This window comes from Chroicocephalus ridibundus, chromosome 8 (genome assembly GCF_963924245.1).
Source record: "Chroicocephalus ridibundus chromosome 8, bChrRid1.1, whole genome shotgun sequence".
NCBI classification, from domain to species: Eukaryota; Metazoa; Chordata; class Aves; order Charadriiformes; family Laridae; genus Chroicocephalus; species Chroicocephalus ridibundus.
The window spans coordinates 15194325-15219933 of NC_086291.1; the positions used below are offsets into that span (position 1 = coordinate 15194325).

The following is a 25609-nucleotide window of genomic DNA, read 5'->3' on the forward strand; positions in this document are numbered from 1 at the left end:
TGATCAGCAAGGCAGGTAGGCTCTGGGCTTTGTGTGGGGCATACTTGATATGGGGAGGGTGGCAGTGGAGCAGTGCCCTAACATTTACCTTCTGTAACAGAAATTGTCTCTCCCTCCCTTTTCAAAGTGAGGGAGATTTCCCCTTCTAACTAACGCAAAGGGTGCAGGCAGTACAAGGAAAAGTGCAACTTTTAAAGGGAAAGATGGTCTTCAGTTTCTAGATGAATGAACACAATACAATTATTGTGTTCTATTTCTTAAAGACCTGTTCACGTATGTTTTTTAAAAAAGCAATGGTGTATCAACAGAATAACATAAGCATAATCTTTAGCAAATTCTAAAGCTGTTATGTTTAAGCTGCAGACATACACATCTGAATCTCACTGTCTTTTAGTGAAATGGACTACACTTTCCTCCACTGTATGAATGGATAAAGAATATTGTGCCTTCCCTTTGTTATGAAATCTTGCCTAAAACTGTAAAATACTACACTGAAATAAGTTATATGTATTCTCGAATCATTAAAAAAAAAAAAATCCGTGTAAAAGTAACTGTCCTCTGTGGGCCTGTAAGTTTAATACTGACGTGATTCTTTTATACAACCAGTTCAAGATAAAGATACATAAAAGAAAATAGCTCCTCTTCTGTGTTGCAGATATTTGAAAAATATAATTTTAAAATAACTGCAACTTTTAATCCTTAAGGAAATTTCTTTCTAACATGATACTGTTTTAAGCATTTAGACTTTTAATTAAACCAAAATATTAAGGAAAGCTGTTGAACCCCAACCTTTCCTGTCTCCCCACACTTTGAAAAGAGACCATTTCTAAATAAGTGACCATTGCCAACCTGAGCCAGAGGGCAGCATTCACCACCTTATGGTACACTGCAATGTCTGATGAATCTCAGCTATTTTTTAACTCATCTTTCTCCGTACAATACCAATAAATGTATTTAAAAAATGGATTGCCTCATATGGCCTATTGCAGAATTGTTACGTGAATAAATGACATTGCCATTAGCCTTCAGTTATAAATACATTTGAATTTTAAACTGAACATATGCTACTTCTCTACTTGAAACTAGCAGCTTTTTCTTCCAAAAACCATGCCACAGACCCAGGCGTGCTGTAATAATCTTACTTAGCATCGAGGATGTCAAAAGATGATGGTATCAATATCTCAATTTGATCCATTAGATACAGATATTAAAGAAGTTTCTTACTTGAGGCTGCACAGCAATCAAAACTGATACAAGAATAGAGCTCCTGTGTCTTAGCCATGAACTTGATTTAGTTTCTCGATTACTACTCTGGGTATCAATTCCAAAATAAGCTTTTATTCATATGTTTGTTTTTTGCTGCAAAGCTATTATTCTCTTTTTCTCTCCTTCAATAATGTTAAAGATCTTCTGTCTCAGCTTAGAATCAAATTCTTGTAGCCAATTAGGCTGGAGAATTCTTTGAGTACTCAGTTATTAATAACTCCAGTTTCACGCACCCCTCCCCCATAACCCTTACATAATCATTTCTTCTAATAAAATATTTTTTTTATCAGATCAGAAATGTATGAAAGAATGGAAAACATTTCTTGGCTCCCAGACACATGCAAATCACTTTATCATTTATTAATTCTTATTATTTAAGACAGAACCACAGATAAGATAAACATGTTTAAAAAAAAAAAATAAAAAAAAATTAGTAATGAAGCACTTGTTGGCTTCATTTGGCAAAGAATAAGTCTGGGGCTGTTATCAAACACCAGGAGCAAGTAGAGGAGAAAGTAAGAGAGGGAGGTGGATCGAAAGATTATGTAGGGATGGGGGGATACTGTGCTCTCAGTTAAGCCTGTGGAACAATGAGCTTAGCTGCCAAGCCAAATCCTGAAGTAACTTCACTGAATCCAGTGGAAATTTGCTTGCTTGCATTAGCTGGAAATATAACATTCTCTGTGCTGATCTCAAAAGAGCATCTCCAGATTTGAACGAGGGTAGCTGAAAGTAAGGCTTGACCAGAATTTCATAGATGATGATGAGAGAGCTTTCATTGTGTTTTGTTTCACAGCAAGTGATGAGGGAGTTTTAAATCTGCACTGGATGAGATCACTTTGAACCCATTTGCAGTGGACTATTGGCCACCACTTTGAAATTTAAGAGAAACCAAATATATTTCAGGAGGTTTATTTCAACCACAGCTAAAAAACAATGGTGTCCCACAGCAAACTGAGTGCCTGCTCCTTTTAAAGGAGCACATGCCACTTCAAGAAAAAAAGCATGAAAGGAAGCAGCGGCGTGCAAATCAAAATAACCCTTTTGTCTTTCTTGCTGGATCCATGCTTGGGGAAGAATAGACTGTAGGGGAAGAATTCAGACCTGTCTTTATTCAGTCTCCAAAGGCAACTGCTTTCCCTCTGGATGAGAAATAAATTCAGTTTTAATGGTGGTGGCAGCCTTCCTCTGAATGACCTTAATTTTCATGATCAATACAGGCAGGTGGCAACAATGCTCTCTTCAAATAACTAATTGTTGAAGATTAAGAATTGATTGGTTTGGGTTTGGTTTGGTTTTGTGCTGCCTTTTTTTTTTTATTTTATTTTTTTATTAACCCTGTTCCACTGCTACATGGGATTCAGCAGTTTTTCACCTGCTCTCAGCCACCAAACTGAGCTCCTGGATTCATTTGGCCATCTTTTCCTTCCTTCTTCTGTCTGCAACACCATTCTGGCACTCCTCAAGTCCCCCACATCCTTCCCTTTGTTAGAAAAATATAGATTCATTTCTGGCCAGGAATGTGATTGAATTTATCATGTTTTGCTTTTTTAATGCTTGTAATATTTGTACTTTAAACCCACTAATATTTTGCGCTTGTTTGGTTTTTGTTTTGTGCTTCCTGCAGGTAACAGCACTCTAGGGACATCACTTCACCTGAAGCTGGGCGCAATGAGACCTAATCTTGGGTAAGAGACCCATAAGGGATTGGAGGTCCTACTGTGACAGACTTAATTTGGCTTCTTCTTCATCATTGTTCTGTTTTATCCATTCCTTAAAGCATTTATGATCAAGTTAAGGTGAAGGTAAGGCCCCTCTAAATTTTGCATGTGCATTTATCCCCTAGATGAATTAACTCTATCTTTGGCAGTTTTCACCACTGTTATTCAATGCAATGCTGCCTGTCAACCCTCTGAGCCTGCAAGCTAGCTCAGGACCCAGGCTGAGATCCCAACATAGCAGCATGACACGCTGCCACTTAAGCACTTAATTATACATAAGGAGACAACGATCCACATTGTACCCTTTACAAAAGAGCCACAAGGAAAAATAAAGTCCCACTGCCTTGACAGCCAAAGGGATCTTTGCCAGCACCAGGTGGTGGGAAGCATGAGGCAAGTGAGAGGGGTGACTCCTGGCACTGCTTGTGCAGCCACGGTGACAATTAAAAAAAAAAAAAATGCTGCTTTTGAGAGAGAGGCCAGTAGCATTTGGTGTTTGGTGTCAAGGGGCTGAAAAGGGTGCCATGTGAGGCTGAAAAGCCTTGCAGGGGCTCCTAATGAACCATTTTCTGTGCTCCCCCTCCTCCTTGGATGATTGTACTTAGCTGGCTACTGTGCTCTTGTGTCCAGGTTTTGCCAACTGGTTATCTTCCTGCTTGCATCTGTTTATTCTGTATTCACCTCTCTGTCTGGAAGGGTGCAACCGAATATCAATGAAGCTATTGGGATTTTTTTGTCTGATTCAGCTAATCTCTCCTGGAATTCTACCAGTGGTCTAATTTAATTACCTTGTTTCAAATACAGTTTTAGTGGGAAATGCAGAGGAAAATTAACATGAAATTCATCTATATACATAAACATATACTGTGCTTGTTTTACATCTTCTGTGATATGTGTACCCAGCTCCCCTTTTCTAGGAATAATGGACAATCTCTAAGTCATTGTCAGGGACAACTGGGCAGCAAGTGAGTTTGGCGGTACGTGTAGGGCTTGCAGGCTTTATGAAGTTTAATGGCTTCATGTAAGCTACAGTAGTAATTGCCTTCCTTTGAATACTAGTAACATCATGCTGTAACTTCATCTTTAAAGATTTTTGTGTTCTCCTAGTAGAAGAAAACCTGTCTTTATATAAGTTTATTTGGAGAATCAAAGTATGTTATATAAATTAATTTTGTGCTAGGTAGGTAAATGGTGTGGCTGAAAATGAATTGCTAGAATGTTTAGAGTGGTTGAAAATCTATATTCTGTGTAGCACTGCCTAGTTTAAAAGGTTGAGGCATTGTGATTTGCACTTCTGTGTCTCTGGTTCAAATTTATAGGAGAATAATAGCTACACATTTGATGGCATATCTATAGTGGGATGCTGAAGTCATGCTGCAAGGTTTAAGGCAGTAATAGACAAGTGTCACTTTAAAATAAAAGGTAAGTAATCAGTGAGGTTAGTCCTTTCCAAGATTTTGTTGTAGGTTATGTGGTGAAATCTCATATTTTTAAACTGTGGAACAAAACATCATTTGAGACAAGTATCTGTCTTCAGGAAAATGTGTCTATTATGTGTTTAAAGAGAATTTTACTTTATATTGCATGAAAGCTAGATGGAAATGGTGTATTTGCTTACACATTCTTATGGTCATTGAAGAGATTTTACCTAATTCTTCTCTTATAAAAGAAAAAAGTATGACAAAGAAAGATGTTAAGCAGATGACTGGGATCCAAAGGGCAGATAATGCAGGCTCCAACTGCGTTTATAATAGTTCACTTCTGTAAGTGAAATATGTTCTCTATTTAGAAAAAGAATTGAGAATACGAAAGATGTTGTGTCAGTGATTCTTCAGATTTTCATTCTGTCGATCAGAGTAGAAGAGAAAGTCTTTCCATACACCTAGCTCCCTTTTTCAGATTCCCAGTCTCAGTACTTTGTGTGTTTCATGGAGAGGCTGTATACAATTATGCCTTGCTAGTAAAACAAGATAAAATAATGTAATCCCATTGCATTGTCACGGAGATAAAGCATATGATAACTTATTGTTTTAGCTGATCAGCAGGGTGGCCTAGTACAATGATTTCCTGTCTTCTGGCTTTGGTTTATCTTCTAGTTCCTGAGAGACACAACAAAGAAAAATAATAATAATAACAGTAGTGGTTTTGCTTTCACCTTAAGTGAGTATTGCAATAGCAGAGTCTTGTGACGGAAAGGACAATGATTGTGTGTACTACCTGAACATCAATGGCATCACACGCTGTAGTGTGGCTCTGTGTTGAAATGTTGGACTTGTGTGATAATAATTGTACAGGATAATAAAAACACATTCAATATGCAACTACCGCTAGCCTGGGTATAATTGGTACCATACCTAAAGATTTCCCTTCCTAAATTAGGCCTACTCTAAGTACTAAACATAAAGTTTCTTCCCTAAACAACACACAGGTTTAATATTTTCATTCTTGGAATGTGCCATTCTGGACTATACTTGTCAATTATTGCAAAGATTTCTATAAATGGGACAAAGGTTCTCAATCTCATCTACAAAACTTTATCTATCCAAGGAGAGCAGTTGAATAATGAAAATATTATTTTCTTGGAAATAAAATAATAGGCAGCTTCTGCACTTGGTATATTTGATTTGTTAAGAGTGGTTGTCTCCTCTTTTGGTTTGAGCAATCAGGAAGCAAACACAGAGCATCTCCTGCATCTTATCTTGCTCTGCATGAAAATACTTCTCTGCTACCGGCCAGAGGTTTTGCTCAGGCCATAGTGGTTAATTTTTGAAGAAACCCCTTGTTGAAATATTCTCAGCACATAACTGATAATAGGGAATTAAGAGAGATGATACAGGCTGTTATCCATACATTCTTATTCCCTGAGGTGCTGTGAAAGAAATGTGAATTTCACAGGTGTGAAATGTATTCACCCATCTCTTTCTTGCACCCCAGAGGTAGAGGGCTGCACAAATCACTGTGCGAAGCCCCTCAGAGCCATGCTCCGGAGGCCCTGAAGGCCTGTGCTGCAGCCTCAGACTAGGGCTCTGCGTCATTATTAGCAATTCAAATTAAACACCCTAAATTTTGTGGTGGATATCACAAGATGGGATCATTTAGAAAACTTGCATTGCACATCATAGTGGTGTCCTTCAGAGTACTCACAGTACCAGCTTCTTCCCCTCCTCCCATCCTTCAGTAAGCAGCGTAGCAGGGCTGCCTCTAGGAAGGGCTTTAAAGATCAGCCTCACTGCAGTTCTTTAGGGGGGGATCTTGTGTCCTTCTGAGGCCACTGAGAAGCGGCAAAAGCTATATTCCTGAGCCTATAATAGATGCAAATTGTGCAGATGAAGGAGAGGAAGCTCTAACAGCCGTTGAATGCAATCTGTGAAGACTACTGTTTCATTTATAGTGATGCTACCTAGGCATTTGCACTTAAAAGGAACAATAAAGAGGTGTCAGAACAATCGCAAGGCTGCAGAATTTAAACCGCGGCAAAGACGTTTTGAGCCATGTGAAATGTTGCCTGCAAAAGATCTGCTTTTTCCGTTAGTTTTTGTTTTTACTGAAGGCTGTTCTAGTTCTCCTTGTTTTATGACACCGAATGGTTCATTTGCCTTCAAAGATTCAAGATGCAAAGAGGGAGGGAAACAAATTAAGTCAAAACTGCAATGACTGGTGAAAACTACACAAAGTATGTCACGGCTCTTCTTTATTTCTCTATTTAGTTTTGAAGTAGCTTTGCGCTGCAACTAGATGGCTGATTCACTAACTTGCCAGCCAATCTCTAGCAGATAATAGTAGGGTTGCTGTAATGTTTTGGTATTATACTTGCTTACAGGACAAAGGGCCAACCCTCAAATGATTCAGCCTTTGTAGGTATGCACGTACCATGTTGAGGAGCTGAACTGCTGTTGCCTTTTAGTCTCTTGATTTGGAGAGGAGGCTTGGCATAGGTGAGAAATCGCACACTAAAAAATTAAAAAAAAAAAAAAATCTAGTGGCTGGCAACCAACAGACAATTACTGATTAACAAAGAATAACGGGCTAGCATTTAGTGTCCTGTTAAAAGCACAATAAGCTGTGATTGTGAGCATGATTATCTGTGAGTGTTTCTATTTACCAGCTGCAAATGTGAAAGCTATGTGTGCCTAGGAAAAACGAGGAAACAGAAGCATTTGTTGTTGTACCACAACAGGTGTGTTCGAAGTGCTCTAATCCTACTGAATAAGAGCAAATGGCCTTTGAAAGGGAATATGGAGTCTCAGAAGGAATATATTCAGTTTGTACAGAAAAAAAATGATGTTCAAAAAAAAAAGGTAGAATAAAGCTATATGAATGTTGGGGTAAGACTGGCTTTGTCACTACAGCAGAATAAGAGGCATTATAGGACTTGCAGTCATTCTGGATCTTCTAGACTTCCTATGGGATACTATTATCTGATTTTCATTAATATTATTCATTTGAATTCCATTAGTGCTCGGAGACCCTGGTTGAGACTCAATCATAGGAATCTAGCTGTGTCCCAAAGATCTCATAGTTTAAATAGACAAGATAGGCAATTAGCTGGTAAATGTCCCACAACTGAAGAAAAGTCAAATTGCCAGAGACCTTGTTGTATCTGAATGTTAGTTTGTTTGGTTTTTTACATCCCTTAGTAAAATGAGTGATCTGCAAAATGAGAACATGCTCTTCTCATCTTTCAGAAAAGTTACAGCGTAACTAATGATAGTAAAATGCTCTAAGAGCCTTCTAATTGATATATTAGCAGTTCAAAGTGATGATGTTTTTCATACAATATGGATTTGAACTGTGTGAGTCTTTTAAATCAGTAGCTTTTAGTGAGGAATGTTATCTCCCAGGGAAAAGGGGGGGGGGGGGGGCGCCGCAAGAGTGTTTGTTTTAATAGTTCTGTCTGTATGTGTGTCTGTACATGTGAGTGAACAAGAGATCAGCAGGGCAAAACGTACCATAAATGCTGTAAAGTCTCATACAATTGTGTCAAGCAGTAAACCCAAATGAACTTGCAAAGTCATGCACTAGTTCAATTTTGGAAAGGAAAACCTGGCTTTGAAGCCAACTAAATCAATCCCTAGTTCAAATTAAATTTGGAGTATCCTGTGAAGCTCCAATACACAACTCCAATAACAATCAGCACTTAAGGTGCAGGCAAATAATGTTTCATTTAAAAGAAATTGAATGAGGATTACTGACAGAGAAAGTTTTTGATGCTGTTTTGTCATTAAAGTCAAATTATAGCATTATTGTCTTAATCCCATATGTCTCAATCATCTCTCACTCCTTCTGTCTCTCTTTAATGCACAAAAAGCCCTGTGCATGGTTGGTCTTGTGTCTTCATCTCATTAAAACCTTGCCATGCAAATGTATCGTAAGTGTTGCCTGAAGACTTCTGTCTCATGCAAAATTTAGCTTAAACTCTACTGGCATCAAATAATTTGTTATGCACAAACCTTCTGTTTGGTTTGCTGACATTCCTTCTTAGCTGGCTCTCATGGTGATTCATTATCTTTTGATATAGATTTCCAAGTATCATCTTTGTATTGATTTTTATATCTTTAATAACCACTTCACAGAAGATGGCTCCACTTGGTGTCATTGATCGCATCAAAAATTCAAGGCTTACAGAAATACTAGAGGGCTAATTGGTAGCAGAACATTTCAGACTTAATCTTAATGCAGTCTTAATCTTCTGCGCTAACCTTACTTGAAGACTTCCTTATTGAGGCTAAAGGGAAACTAGTGAATAACTGGAAATTACCTGGTGAGAGCAGGTAAGACCATGAGGACTGTAAATATGGAAAATGGAGATAACAAAGATTAGATCGGAAAAACAACTTACTTTTGTTTCTTCCTCTCCACCTAAGTATCTTCCTTAAAGAAGAGGCAGTACGTAATTCTATTAGCTGTGTGGAAAACGCATGTTCACGGCATTGCATACTGTGCAGTGGGCCAAATGGGATTGAGTTTCTGACTTGATTTAAAGAAAACTATTAGGTCTGACAAGTTCAAAAACGTGTGCTGTAGGTTACTCTTTTCCAAAAAAAGTGATCCAAGAGAGACAATTTTAATCTTTCATTTCTTATGTAAAAATTAGGGGCTCTATTTGTAAACTTAAGGCTCAGACAGTCAAGTCTTGGCTAGGTTTGAATTTAGAATATTTGAAAACGTGGTCCAGAACAGCAATCTGGGAGTCCTTCAGTCTGTTTAATTTTGCTGTAATGTGTTGTTTAAAGCTTCTATCTCTTGTTAGGTTTTTCAACAACTGTCGATGACAGTGATCTGTCAATGACAAGGAGGTGATATTTGTGTCCATATTTTTTTGTGACTGCATTTGTGACACTTTTTCACTAAGTTATTCTTCAGGATTTTGCACTGCTGAGTTATATTCTGAGACTTAAACACAACTGAAAATAAACCACACTGACATACAAGGAATGGGTTTTTTTAGAAAATCCGGTGATAGACGAAGGATGTGTAGAGACAGCAACATGTTAAAAGCAGGAAAGATAATTTCTCAAAAAAGCTGCCCTTGTAAATTGTTAAAAAGCTGTTAAAAAAAGTGTCTCCCAACAGCCACATGGTCTGTGGATTAAACATAGCAAGGCAGATTGTCCAGCTAGTACTAAGAGTATCAATCAGGGCTACTCAATCAGTTCTTGCCAGTAAAAGGCATTGAGACAGCACCAAGTCTGCTAGTTCAGTCAGGCACTGCATGCCATCTGTGCAATAGGAACTGCCTGGTATGCTTCCTAAAAGATTAGAACAGTTAGAAACATGGGATCTCCTGTAGGAATGTGAGAGACATCATGTGCCAGGGAACATGGTGAGAATAAGAATGAAATGTATTCATAGACTAGGCTGGAATAACCTTGGTCACTTTTTGACAAATTTCTGGGGAGATCTCTGTCCACGCAAAGCCTCCGCGGTAACCAGATCTCTTTTTGCACTAGACCCTATCAAGTCTGTCAGCTTAGTACTGGCTTCTTTATGAGCAACTTAAATTTGGAGCTGGCTGTAAGAAACTCACATTATTCTCGCAAAGTCCAATCGAAAACACATTACACGGTTAATGCATCCATACACCCCTCACGCCTTTATTATGTTTCTGTTGTCACTCTCAGACTGACAGGAAATTGTCCACATCAAACAAATCTTCTCAAACAGGAATCTAGCGGCTCTTTTCATTTCAGATTTTTACTGTGTTCATCACTATAACCTGACTGAGGAATGTATTCGTGGAGTAAACCGATCAGTCAGGGAAATGCTGTTGCCTTATACCCAGGGAGAGGGCCGGAAAATACAAGGTCGGTCTATGCACTGCGTATTCACAGTGGTGAACAGTGACTCCCAGAATTTTTTTCCAGCCATGTAGAACAATTTCTATGAATAATTATATACAAATATATTCCTCAGCCATCAGCATGGCTGAGGTTTTTATGGTTTGGCCCAGGGTAAACAGGTAGGCTATTTGATGAGCAACAGTGATACAGCTGGAATGTAGTCTAAATGTAATGATTTCCAGCCTGGTATTTTTCCTTTCTCTTAATTTAGAAATTTAGAATTGGCTTCCATTAAAAAAAAAATGTGCACATTCAGTGACATTTATTATGGACATGATATGCAAGTTGCACACACGGTCTACCAATAAACAGAACTGGAAGATGCAATATATTTACAAAAAATAGATGTCTGAACAGTTGTTACCTTACCTGAATTCAAATATAAACAAAGGGAAAAACTCTCCTCTTCTCCCCGCCCTGCTCCCCCCCCAGTAACATAGTACAAAGGGCTCCTAAAAAAGTGTCAGAACAAACATGATCCAGTTGTCTATTGAATCTCTGCCTTTCTGTCCTCTTAAGACTTTTTTTCATCTTTTTTTTTTTTCTAGCTGTATTATTAATTTTTCAAGGATGGAGAAAAAGCAAGCAAAAAAACTACTGATGTTCCAGCAAAAAGCAAACACTGAACAGTAAAAGCTTAAGAGATCACTTGTTTGCTTTCACTTCTACACAAAATGTTTGTATTCCATTCGTTGTTTTGTTTTCAGAAAACTTCAGGGTTTGGAAGAAAAGTAACATGGTCTCATGCCTTAGTTACCTGCTATGAGAAAAAAGAAGGATTTTGAAGTATAACTTACAGCTTTTTAGTAAGCATCATTCTTCAAATATATCCCTCACTTTGTCCACCTGCCAGTGTTCATAGTTCACGACATGTAGCTGTGAGGCCTGGTTGTGCTGCAGGACATAAGAGTAATTCCCATTGATTTCAATGGGTATTACATGCATCCTGCAGCGGGGAGTGTAGGGCCCTCAGGTTTCACTGAATAGCAAATAGTCATGTAAAATCCACGGGTCCTATTCTTTCACTGCAGGATATGTTGAAGTCAATGGGAGTTACTTGTTAGATGCTGTGATGGGAAAAACTTATCCTTATAAGATAAAGCTGTCCATTCATTGTTGCATTTTGATCAATTTTTTTACAAAGATCCTAGTAATATAATTTTTCCCGTAGAAGATATATTAGCTTCTGACCTTCTTTATTCCACTTTATAATTAAAAATTAAGCTAACTCCTAACACATACAAAGCAAAACGCCCTGGAAGAAATGGGAGAAAACTAAATTTATGGAATCACCATGATTTTACTGTAGATGCTAAATAATTCTTTGAGACACTGAAATGTGGTTATTCTCTAGAAATGCTCTCTGCTCAACACAGATATCCAGTGTACTGACCTAACGTGATCTAAGTAAGGAACTAGAAGTTGGCAAATTGATACAAAATTTCAGATTGTTTCTCAAACTTTTTCTTATACCTTGGATTTTGAGGCTGAGTTCTCATCAAATCGAAGTTTACACCCAAAGCAGAATTCAAATATCTCCTTCATTATTATGTTATAACATTAGCTAAAGGAAAGGGTTTCTTCCCCTCCCCCTGCCCTCTCCTACTTCTCCACCCCCAAGTGCTCTCCTTGGTAGTTTGAAAGCAGCAAAGAACTTAAGAAATCTGGGCAGTCTATCAGTTTGCTATGGTTCATTTTAGCTAATCCAGACATCCAGCACAGCAGGGGGAAAACTGCTGTATCTAGTGAAACAAGAGCATGAATAATTAAAACTCTGTTATTAATGAACTTCCAGTCGTTATGTAAATGAAACTGATTTCAAGTCTAATTTGTCAGCCTGAATTCTTTTTCTGTTCTCCTTTTGTCTAGGACAAGAACTCATCATAATGGACTTGATAATAAAACACTGGCAGACATGCTGTGTGCAGTGCCCATCTGAGTTAGGGCTTTTAGCATGGTTAATTGATACAGTTACTGCAGGATAAGTCTATAAGGCATTTTGTATGGCTTTACGTTTTACAAGCTTGCTTTTTTTTTTTTCTTTTGACAGTGCTGGCTATTCTTTGCACATTCCTCATTACCGTTTACCTTTACATGAGGGGTGGCTTGTAATTACTGGCTGGTAAATACTTTCCTTCGCATTTCGTGTGTTGTTCAAAGACAGCGGAGTTCAGAAAGGTCTGTGGGAAGGGAAGTCTGTAGTTATCAAACAATGGCTAGCAGTCACCAGGAGAAAAAGCCTGTCAAAGCACAAGGCTACGAGGCACTGGGTCCTTACCCCATTGTCTTGGATCAGGTGTCAGTCATCATCTTGCCCGCTAGATTTACTTTGATATGAAATATCAGTATTGAAGTTACGTAGAAAGGACAGGAACTCCATTGGGAAGGGTGAAACTAGGATGCAAAGGAAACCCATAATTTTAACTTTTTAATTTCCACCAAAACCAGGCAGGATCTTTTGAAATAGTCCATACCCTGTATTGATCAAGCCGGTGGTAGACAGTGGAATTTGTCGTGAAGTTGGTGGGGCTGAAGGTTTGCCTCTAAAATTTAATTTTCAAATAATGATTTTTTTTTTAAGTCCTCTTACTGTGTGTGCTTTAATTTTTACCAGTTAAACCTCTTTTTTTTATTATTATTATTTTCTTGTCAATGTATTTAGTATATTTGGGGCTATTAGTTCAGGTTTATATTGTTGTAAGGAGCAAGTGTTTAACAGGAAAAAGATGCCAGTGAAGGGTCAGGAAGTAAGGAAAGAAAGGAGCATGAGCATATATTTACATATGTACCTTGTGTTAAGAAAGGAAGAGGTTAACGAAGGAATCGTCAAAGAATAAAAACAAACAAACAAAAAAGACATGGAAGAAATAGTGTCTGCAAGTCCTCTGCACCAGCCTAGGTCCGGTATCAAGGAGGAGACTGGAAACTGGCCATTTTACTCACAAGAACTGTGAAGTAAGAACTGTTTATTTTATCCTGTGCCAGAAACAACCTATCTCTCTGTCTTTTGCTCTTTGGGGCTTTTTTTTTCTCCCCCTATATTAAGCGTGTTCTTTTTGTGCCCCCCCCCCCCTTTTTTTTTTAATCTGCTTGCTTTCTTTAAAAGCAGGGAAGGATCACTGGTTCTACTCATAGGAAATTGAATAAGGATGAAAAATTCTCTGTATAGAAGTGGGAAAACTTATATCTTAAAGGTTTCTTTTCTGGTTTTTCTTTTTTTCTTCCACCTAAGGCTTTTTCTCTGTGCCATCTCTGCACAGAGGTTTAACTAGATGCATACAGGGTAATGTTTAGAATTACCTTCTGAGGCATTTTTGGAGTAGACTGCCCTATTGGCTCTTCTTTAGCCTGATGGGCGAAGTCAGAGGTCTCAGCATTGTTGTGGGTGTGGGAGACCTGAGGCAAAATGTGGAGGCCTGGAAGCTGGAAAGAATTAAAGCGAGGGCAAGAGGTAGGTGGTGAGTACAGAGAGAAGGTACCATTTCCTTCTAATGGTAAAGCTGGGACAACAGCAGTTGCAAAAACCTGGGAAATGATGAAGCTATGAGTAAGGGTAATAGGGAAACAGAGCTGAGGCATGGGCCAGAAGGCATGGGAAGCCGGTCAGGCAGAGAGCCTACAGCAGGAATTTTTTTGCATTGGTTAGAGACTGATGGCAGATTTTACAGGAATGGGGACCTAGGTGATTTCCTTTATTCAGCTTCCTTAAAGATACTCTTTGAAAGTGCAGATTTTTTGCAAATGTTACCTGCTAGGTCTTAGCAGGATTTTAAATAAATGTCGTTAACTGGAATTATTTTTAAATAAACCTTTTGCCCTGAAATCATGTTCATACATCTTATCAGTGCTAACATACAAAGAGGCTGGATGGAGACTGCTACATGAGGGGGACAGAAAGGTCTCTCCAGGCTTTTGGGGCACCTTGCTCAGTTCTCAGGTCAACTTGCCTTATTCAGCCTCCAAACACCACGGAGCTCACCTGGAGCCTGCAAAGGGGAATGCCTGTCTGCCAAACCCCTGTGTGGTTGGGAGGGCTTCCAAGTGTACCCTCAACCCACTGTGTCACACGCTAAATTGTGATATGTAAGTTAATGTTCAACAAAACTCTGTCCTGCCTGGAAGAGGTACAAATATGGCCAGGAAGCAGAAAGTTCGGCGCTTTCTGCCTCTCGCTGGGTGGAACAGACCCCACCCTCAGGCTTTGCTTTGGGTAGCTGTTGGGGACGTTTCAGTTCTCATACTTTGTTGTCTTTCCTGTGCAAATTGTAGAAGGTACTCAGTGAATACTGTGCAGTTTCTGTCAAAGGAGAAAGAAGTTTTAAAGCAACTCCTTTCTGTCACACCTTGAGCTGGCAACTACATGGTGCTTTGAGCATTCTGTCGAAGAGGTTTGGTGTACTCAGGGTATGCGTTAAAATTGCTGTGGGAATATTACTGGTTGAGAATATCTATTAGATGTATATTTGGGGGATGTCTTTTAATATCTGCTAGCCTGACTTTATTATTTTTGCAACAATAAGGCCTAAAATAAATTAGATACTTGCTGAAGCTTTAAAAAGTTCTTGCAACATAAACATAATGTAAAATCTAATTTAGTTCTAAGGGGCTAGAGCTGAAAAGAAGGAAAAAGAGAAGAGAAGGAAAAAGGTTCCGTGTTTCAGGGAAACAAGTTTTCTATGACAAAGCAGGTGTTTATAGAAAGCTTCATTTTAATTCAGTGCACCTAATATCCCAGTTTGTGTTGTTTGGAGTAATACCAGCGTAAGACAGAGTTGTAGCAATGCTTTGCAGGTTTCCTTTAGGTCAGTAACAGTTGCTATAAACACGTCGGGCTATTTTTTTTTTATTATTATTATTCTACTCCATCTACATCCAGCAACGGGAAGGGAAGGGGAGAAGGTTAACAGTTTTTACAGTTTAGAAGGCTTTTCTTTTTGTCACATTTAAACTAAATATACACAGGTGGCTAGGTGGCACTGTGGATTAATGTACTTCTGAATTAATGTGCCTAGAGTGGCTTGTATCACAGAGTGCAAGCTTGCTTCCCCTCCTGATTCACCATGTGTGCAGTCGTTTGAGCTGCATTATTACTTGTATTAAAATCAGAAATCCAAAAGAATGGGCATTGTAGTCATGCAAGAAGTATATTGATGGACCTGTGTTTTGGAGCTATATGCTGCTTTGCAGTCACTGTGCTGAAGCTTGCTATTTGTTTTAACTGTAAGAAAGTCACCTAAAATGCAAAAACTGTTTAAAAGGGGGAACAAAGAAAAAAAAAAAGGCTTTTCAGGTGTTGAATATTGAGTAAAAAAGTAAAGATATAAAACAAGCACTTCTCCAGCACTATGGGCACCAAGTGCACTACAGGAGCACTCAAAGGCTACTAAGGCTGGAAGCTGTGGGTTCCTTGTTCAAGCAAGAAGCATTCAGAATCGCAGGCCGTAACCCTCCGGAAATCCAACCACACCAAGCAGGGAGACGCACGTTGCACTAAGCCATATGCAAATTATGCCTCTTTGCAAAATTTTTAATGTAAGTATCATACTTTTTTCTGGGGTGGTCCTTCCATTGCAATAATCAGTAATCATAGCCCCAAAAGCAACTTTGCTAGAAGCTCCCGATTGCAGTAGTGTCTACTTTAAGGCAGATGAACCTTGCTTATCTAAGGAGAAGTTTCATCCAATTCAAAAGATCTTGCTTCTCTAAGAAATAGGAAGTAGAATGCAGGTAACCAATAGAAATCAATTATTGCACATTCTTAGCCTCCTCTAGTCAACTCCAGAGGTAATAATCACTATAGGGATTTCTAAAAGGTAATTACTGTATATTGCTTAATTATAGTTTATTAAGATCAAACATACTTAAGTATTTAGTTGATGTAACAGGAAAACACAGTCTGTGTTTATAGTTTTAAATGCAAACAGTGCAATCTGCACTGAGGCTTAAAAAAAGGTGTTTTTTAGGATACAGTAGTTTAGATGTCAAGACTACTGAATTAGCTATCTTCCCCTTTGTAATATAAAATACAGTTTCTGTGACCTGAGGCAACAGTGCTTTATGATGCATGGTATGTACTCATCCTTGCTACTTCTTTCTAATAAAGTTGAATGCTGTAACAGAGGGGAACTGGTCAGGTACGGAGTATTGACTGCAAGATCTTCTTTCATGTGTGTTATTAGTCAAAGATGTATACAATTAGTTAAAGAGACAACTTTGTAAAGAACTAAGTGTATGTAAAAAGCAAACTGATTAAGAACGAAGTACCTGACATCTGACTAGATCTATTTTCCTTAAATTGAAAATGAAAGCTGCCACTTCTACTAAAGGCCCTTGCAGCCAAGAGATTTCACAGCAGTTCAGTTAAAGCCTAGCTAATGAATATAAGTTACTTTGGTGGATTTTAGCTGACTTTGAAATTAAAGTCTGGAACCGTTGGATGCTGCTAGCAGAGCTAGACTATAGCAAAATGGACTTAATAAACTCCATTGTGCAGTTAGATCCCTAGTGAGATTTGCCTTCCATCCATGACCAATTGGTATTATTTTTGTGGTGACTGGTACTTTTGTCTGTGAGACTGGGATTTCTGGGAGTGATTAGCACTTTTCAGTAGTGATTGACAGGTTGTAGCAGCAATGAGACAATAGGAGGAATCATTAGGAATTCAAATGCAGATTTTTGTTTGCATGCTTTAGGGCTGATTTGAGTGGAAGTGAAATCTAGATATGAGGGCAGAAATCAGCTATTATTTCATCCATTTTTATAAAATACAAAAGGAAAAGATGAAAATGTGCTGAAAATAAATGGAAAAGAGGAGGATAGACAATAAGATCACGTTATTGTTGAACAGAATTCTCCTACTACATCAGTTTTGGTAGGGTTTTTTTCCTCCTTTTTTTTTTTTTTCCTCTTTCTGGGGAATCCTCTCTGAGCGTTTTGTACAGGAATTTTGAATGCATGTCAGAAGCAACAAAATGCTGCTTTAAAACTTGTAGAGTTTGTAGCTGAAATATTTTTTTTTTCTCATGCTGAAGAAAAACCACGTGTAAGACAGCAAAAAATAGTATCACTTTGCAGAGGAAATGCATATGTTGGTGCCGTGCTGAGGCTTGGTAAAACTGTCTCTGTTACATCTAAACAAGAGGCCGTAGGGAAATAATTATAGTGACTGATTCCAAGCATTGACCAGCAATTGATAATTGGCCATAAATAATTAGGAAATAATGGCATGTCAGTGGTGTAAATTATGTAAATGTAGTAGCTGTGTCCCTAGATACTGATTCTGAGTGCCTTATAAGTGATTTTTTTATTCAGATTATAAATTTAATATACTGTACATGACAATTTAATCTTGTTTGGCATCAAAGCTACCAAGATAATACAGAATTATACAAGCCTAATCAAAGAGGGAAAAATCAGATGAACATCATTATTTTGGAGAGCTGGTTTAATGGGAGTTGACATTTTCAAAAGAGCATGGATTCTTTTTTTTTTTTTGAGACAACAATTAATTTGAACTAGGATTTTGAAGCAATAGGCTAACACAACAAAACACTGACTGAAATTACAGATGTGAAAGTGTAATTCCTATTTTATAAAGTATTAAATATTTAAAGTATGATTTTGTAAAACCCACACTGTTTACATAGAATGATCATGGATTTTTATTTGTAAATTCTGTGCTTTTCAGGGCAAGGGCTTCATTTTTTTAAAGTTGTGACTAACTTCTGAAGTTTTCTTTTTCTTTTTTGTTTATGTCAACAGAGGTCTGTAACTTTGATATTTTAGATCTTAATACACTCAGGTTATGTTAAAAAATACGTTATGTTAGCTCGCATAAATTGCACGGAAATGTGTAACATCTCCCGAGAAAAAAATGTAGAGCACAAGGGGAAGGGCTTTTGTGAATGCTTCAGCTCTATGTAGCTTGTTTTTGCTGGACTTGTTAGCATATGGGCTGAAAGATGTTCCAGAATTACTCAGTTATTGATGAAATGTAGTCCTGGTGATATTTTATCCCACAAACTACATGATGCTCAGAAGATGATAATTTTACTACATACAGTTTACAAAATGCCTGATATTAATAAGAAACAAGTATTTGTCATAAAGTCAGTTAGTTCCTGGGTGTCAATGCAGTGGAATTTGAAAAAGCTTCTAAAAGTGCCAGATAAGATATTCTGATGCCAAAATAATGACCCAAATATATGTGGCTCTAGCATAGTACGTAGAATAGTTGTTGCTGCAGTGTCATGTATCTGCATTAGTGTGGGAATGGTTTCAAGTCTCCTCTCTACCTTCAGATTTTTATTCTTATTAATTGGATTTTGTCACCCAGAATAAACAGAACCTTTGAATTTGCTCTTAATATTCAGCACATATTTGTCTCCCACTGAAGCCAGTAACATGCGCGTAAGGGCTTTGCTGATTCAGGACCCGGAGGGATGTAGTGACGCTAACATTTGCTCAGTAAGGATAGCAATAGTTAGGATGAATAGATAAGGTGGAAGAAAGGGGGAAATGTGGGGTGGAGGAGGGAAGAGCGAGAGACACATATTTGTGAAAATGCTGTAGTTACCTCCCAGTGTCCTGCCAGCCCAGCTTGGAGCACCTGCTGTTGCTGTGTGAGCAGTAGCTCCTGCTGTTTCTAGAAGTGAAACCGCCCTGCCTGTACTTGCCTGTCAGCACTGCTAAACATTTCTGCTTTCGGTCCAATTAGAACAACTCACCAAAAAAAAGCCAGCACTTCAACATCAACATTATTTTAAAAGAACAAAAAAGCACCAAACTCACCTGCCAGCTAAAGCCTCCCCCCACCGCCTTTCTTTTTAGAGAAGAGCAATTCTAAACTTAGACTGATTCCTAAGCATGATCTTTTTTTTTAATCTCAGTGCATTTACTCATTTTTCATTTGTGTAGTCTTATTCATATGTCTCATTAAGAAATCACTATTTGCTTACTCTCACTTAGCATTGGAAGATTTTTTTCCTTATGGGAATTAGTTATAAAAGGCATCTTTTTTAAAAAAAAAAAATATATATATCTGATTGCTCCTTCTGCAATAGCGTCTAGACATTCTAAGAGAACTAACTATGGAAAAGATATATCTGCATTAAAAAAATAAGGTAATTCTTAAATAACTCAAAGATAATGTGGACATATGGTATGAGATAAAACATGTAACCTAACCATATAGATATTTGGATTCAGACTGCCTTTTTCTGGCTTTGACAGTGCTCTGTCTCTGTATGGGGAGATAAGGGCAGACTTATAAGGCTATGATTCAGTAGAGGCTATTTCGACAAGTTTCCACTCTGAGATTCTGTTCATCAACCTCTAATTAGCACTTCATCGCTTTCAGCTTTGTGTCACCCAGCTGGCTAGAGGAAGATGACACCTCCAACTTGAACTGGGCTTTTTTCCATTTTCTTGGAGCTCATCAAGACATGTGGTGCTTTCTTAAAGTGCAGCTGGTGCTGGCACTTTCATTGTAAATTTAAATCGCTGTGTTTGGAAAAAGGTGATAAGAACAGTTTGTTTCATGTCCCTGGTGTTTAGCCTGAGGCAATTCCCAGCAAATATATTCAAGGCTCCTTCTGGTTTGATCTGCTACACTTTTTTATATTATTATTATTAATAACAATGCTAGAAAATATGCACCTAAAAGAATATGCTGGGCAGTGTATAAATTTTTTCCCACAGTCACTAAAGTTTGAAGTTTAAAAGAAAACAAAAACACTTTAAGCTTCAATTTAGATAAATAGCAAAACTATGAACTTTGTGCATATGTTTGGAGAAGGAGTCCGGTTTTTACAAGTTGTTTTTTTTTTTAATTCTTTTATTAACACTAACATGTTTCGGAGGAAAAAAGACATTTCATTTTTCTTGATTTTACATTCCACTCTGAATAAGGACAATGGTATGCATTTATATTTTGTGTAACAATCTCAAAGTACTTATGCTTATAGAAACATGTCTAGAAACCCAGCTTCCAACATTTTTAGCTGTGTCCATTATACTCTATTTCTATGTGCTTATTTGTTTATATTCACACCGTTAAGATCTGAAGGCATACGGCTTAATTGATACATTTTCTGCTTTTTAAAGTGTGTGCCAAAATGAGTACAGTGTTAAGCAAATGGATTAAGAATTTGCACATCAACTTTTCTATTTTCAAAATTCCTACATTACTGTGTAAAGCTTTCTTCTTTTGAATATGTACCTGTATTCACAACTTAGTTATAGAATCAACCAAATTAGAGAGATTCCATCTCGAGAGAGCAGCTATTGTATATTTAGTTAGGGAAACTTGGATACTTATCAAACTCATAATTAAAAATAATGTTTCGTTTCGTTATAGAGTAGGAATCAAAAATCATGGTTGCTAGTCTTTTTTCCTTTCAATATTTTTACTAATCCTTAACAGATACCAACATAACCGTTAGAAGTAAAACTCATATTAACAAAATTTCTATCAAATTTTTACTGGACTTTCCTGATTTGCTGCTGTGCATTTTAATGCTGTTTAAGACCTAGGTCACAAGTAATACTCCACCACAATAAATGGCATTAGATGTGTAAAAACATTCTATAATGACTTTACAGAGTGAGCATAAAATTGTGCCTCTCTTCTTCCAGTGGGGCAGAAAAGAACGCATACAGGAGAAAAATTTAGCTAGATCCAACTTTTAAAAACTGAGCCAACATACTGCCTTAGATCTAATTTTACATTCTGACTAATAGTTCTGGTGTAAATTGCCATATTTCCATTGCTATAGAAATTAAACTCTGATTTCTGTATGTATGGAGAAATGCAACATATGTAGATAATGGCACAATCCTGTATTTATGATATTCCATTTTTCTATAAATATAGATGTTCAGTGATTATCAATAGAGCTGCTCATTAAAATTCAGACTTAGATACAAAATGATGCCATTTTGTCTTAATATTTGAAAACCTAAAAATAACTCTCTAGCTCTCTGAAAAATCTGTATTTTAGCTTTTACATTCAGCAGTTTATTGCAGTAGGAAATATTTCAAACAGAAGAAACAAATTGTCCCATCAGAGTACTCTAATGATTCGGAAGACCATTTTTTTCCCAGCAAACCAAATACTAGGAATGAAGTTTAATCAAAGATCTAGTGCTGCATTCCCACTGAAGGTGGGAAATAACCGATTATTTTGCTGAGGTTTTGAGAATCAGCCTTATTAGGAATAAGATCAAGCTCAATTGCAGTCCTGCAATATTGATGTCCCCTTTACTGCATCCCTTATACAAATGGTTTTACATTGTGAAAGGCTTCCTTTAATGATTGTTTGTTCCTTTGACAAACTAGCTAATTGTCCACTGCTCTATTCATCTTAATTCAGACTCATTACCCTTCCTTTTTCCTCTCTGCTCTTCAGCAGCTACTGCTATGGCCTCACACCACTATCATATCCAGCAACGTAAAACCATTTTGCTGTAGTGCCACAGGGAGATTCCTTGTGCTACCTGCCAAGTAGATATGAAGTAAATGGACTGTCTCTATTCCACATACTTTAAAAGCCCTTTCTGGAGCTTTCACTGTTGCCTTCCCACCTTAATACCCCAAATCCCACTTCAGCAGTTTCCTCTGTCTTGTCACTGACTACCCTGACTATCCCTGGCCTGAGACTGAGCTACCCCCAGGGCTCTCAAATTAACCCTGCTGCTCTAGCCTTTGAGAGGTTGGGTATGGGCACTCACAGACACCTGTGACACAGGATGAGGATTTTTTTGTCTTTGAGCCCCTGGCTTCTGCATTCTGGTGCATGACCCCACATGCTGATTTGGTACATGAAGGTGCAGAGCACAGGGGAAGGCTCTGCACTCATTAGTAAATGCATGTGATGAAGGTGTATGTACAGGGAGTTTCAGGCAGTCAAGCGCATGAATCTTATGTTCAGTATGCGGGACTTGACTGATCTGCGTCTCCTTGCCTCCATATTGCCTTGGTTTTCTGCTATTAGTAAAAAGCTGTAGATTGCAATTCTGAGTTTCTCCCAAATTTCCAAACAGAAGATTAGTTAGATTCATCTTGTTCCCTGAATTGGTGCTACTTTTACATCTCCCAGCAGCTGTCAGAACAAAGGTATTTTATAACCTTTGGCTGCATAAATAGTTGCGTGAATAAGAGTTGCTTGGAGTTTTCGCATATTTTGACTCTCCCTATGTAGCACACAGCAGTAAGTCTTTCTGAGAATGGCTAATACATAGGATTGGATGGAGAGGTCTGCATGGATTGACAATTGGTGATAAATGAGGATCTTCTTATTAAGTGGGGATAAGAGATATTTCCTGGTGAGGGCCCAGTTCTCCACGTAAAGACAGACAAGAAAGGGATAGTAGTGTGGACTGTCTGTTAGTTGCTAGGCACTTAATTCATCCTTAGACCTCAAGGACTCAGCATGGAGAAAAATTGAGATAAATAATTTGCGTTGGCTGTGTCATCTCTTGCTTTTGCCAGAAAGTGTCGGTTTTTCCTTACCTTGTAATAGCACTGATGGAAATTATTACATTCTGGTATGTTTGGTACACAGTAACCGTGTATCTGCATATAAAATAAGTGGTAAAAAAAAGACTATGATCATCAAAATGTTGGTGTGAGCCAAACCCTATCAGACAAACAGATATGCGTTTTTCAGTGTAATTCAGCACCACAATGATAACCCAACAATAAAACCAATATAAGTACAGATATAAAGGTATGAAACAACATATTGTCAGAAGCAATAAAAAAGATTTAGCAATGCGTAAACAGGATAGATCCACAAGAGGCCAGGCATGGCAGTGGTTTATTATAGACACCTACCTACTGAAAGCCATACTGAGCAGAACGTAAAAGGGAAAGAAGGGGTAAATTTGTAATGGCTGTTTTTATTATTCTGCTCTTTAAAGAGGGATCCAATTTGGAATTTGCATTCCACGAGTTCGGAGGGTTTTGTGAGACTGATTTTAAGAGCATTGAGCGTTTATGTAACTCTTAATTCACCAGTGTACAAACATGAACTCTAATCAGCTGCAGTAGTGGCTCAGATGAAATACGTGAAGATACGCAGTTGTGCTCTAGGTTAGTACAGCACTAAACAAGGAATGGGCACGGAGATAAGTCCCTTGTCCCCCCTGTGTGAGAACCAGCTTTGGTTTAGCTATGTGCAGCCGCTGTTCGTTGCTCTGTATTGGCAGCACAAACCTCCCTAAAGCCATCGCAGAGATGTGGGATGACAGTAAGACAATTGCTGCTTTTGCTTTCTTTCGTGTAGTGAAGCTAGCTTAGTAGTTAAAAAAAAAAAAAAAAAAAGATCACGAACTGCATGCTTTCCTGAAGCTCTTTCTCAGCGTGCATTTGCTCAGAGCTCCAGGAAGCAATCTTACCAGTCCCAGCATTAGCAAATTAAGGTGGCACATTATGAGATTGGCTTAAAAATCATGAAATTAAAGAACTGGGGGGGGGGGGGGGGGGGGGAAGCTGTATTCCTTTTTTTATTATTATTTGCTTTCAGTTTTATGAACTTTTAGGATATACAAGGATCATATTTTCGAGCTTTTCCTAAGCTGATATTTTAAGAAATTGAGGCTCTGAAAAATAGTGAGTATCGTGGAATCTCAATAAAACCATGAGTCGTCAATGTACACTGCAGCTGAGCTGGGCCAAATGCTCCCATAGGTTCTGGGGCAGTGCAGGCTTCTAAACGGTTGCTGCCATTCTGCCTCATCTAAGTGAGGCCGTGTATTTCTGAAACCTTCAGAGGCCTCACAGAAAACCTGAAATTTACCAGTTGTGGTGGACAGAGTTATAAGAAATGCACTGAAAGCATATAATTGCCATTATTTTTCTCTTCTAGCTTGTTGAGCATACACACAGTAGTAAAGAATTGGAAGAAAATGGGTATAATTGAGCCACAGAATAATAATACAGCCTTAATTCTAAACTTTAACGCATGATGATTTTGCAAGAATTAAATTGAAAGCAAACACCTTTGATTTTTGGAGATTCATAGTACTTAGTGTGTACTATATTTAAACCCACTGGACAATGTGATCTTGGTCCTGTTCAAGTCAGGAATATGGATTTCTGTGGGACACGGATTTAACTAGTAAGCCTTCCAACTAATTAAATTTTTAAAAAGTTTAGAACACGTTCTATCGTATTCTTCTGCTCATGGATTTTATTATGCTATTTTCACTGTGATCTGGGGTGCAGGAGAATTTATTTTCTGAGAGATAAGTTGTTTGTGTTTTCTCTGATAATGCTTACTGTCTTAGTGTAAAGCGTGCTCTACTTAAACTCGATGTTCTGTTATGTGTTTTACGTTTATATGTTCTGCTGGGGAGTTAGTTACATGTATACAGTTGAGAATAACTCCTCTCTTTCCCTGCATTGTTTTGCTCTTAGTGAAGCTAAGCTTCTCCAATTAAAAACGTATATGTTGAGTATTTAGCCATTATGCGCATTTACAGTCTGTGTATAAAGATAAGTATTCTTAATTCTGAACTCTTTCTGTTTCTTAATGTGATTGCCTTACAAACCAGAAACAAGTAGTAATGGCTTAACTGTGCCAACAAAGCACTTCACATGGGGCACAGGTTTGGAAATGAACTTCAGCACAGACCTTGTAGACATCTGAACTCTATAAATCCACAGGTGTTTAAGTAGCCCTAAGGGCTAGGTCAGATAGCAGACTTGTTTCAGTATGACTTTACAAGGATTTAGTACTGTGTAAACAACACTTGCAAGGTTTTCTCTTTACTGCTGAGTAAAACCAGTAGCAGGAAGAGCCACCTTTGATTTTTGTACCATAAAAGGTATAGTGTTCTTTTATTCCATAAACAGCGTTTGCTGGGATGTTTTTGAGCAAGACTACATACTTGCATAAAATTAAACTTTCTTAGCCAGTGTGTTTTGAGACAAGATGATATAAAGTGTACCATTCTTGAAAAGAAATTGCAGGCTGGCTGGAGAGTTTGTTTTTGCTTTCTTTTTGTTGCTTTTGTTTGTTGTTGATTCTGGTCTTTGTTTTGGGGGAAGCATTCAAGTCATTCTGGAGAAAGATAAATTAGACTGTAGTTTTATATGCTCATGCAGTCTGCAGATCTTAGGTCTGTGCATTTCCACCTAAAGTAATGTTGTTTTTAAAATGTTGTAAGCAGATGGGCTTGTTTCTTAGTGAAATAACCCCAAAGCATAAGCTAGCTAGCACAGAAATACGGCTGAATTGATGTTGGGGTGGGGGGGGAAAGACTGGCTAATGCAGAGTG

At 38.0% G+C, this 25609-nt stretch overlaps 1 protein-coding gene across 1 annotated transcript in view; it reads left to right on the plus strand.

Annotated features, from left to right (window-relative positions):
* Positions 1-25609, plus strand: part of ADGRL2 (adhesion G protein-coupled receptor L2) — a 392188-nt gene that overhangs the window by 72334 nt on the left and 294245 nt on the right. Inside the window, exon 2 of the mRNA XM_063342769.1 lies at positions 2894-2954. The gene's annotated coding sequence lies outside the window, so the exon portion shown is untranslated. The remainder of the gene's footprint in view (positions 1-2893; positions 2955-25609) is intronic.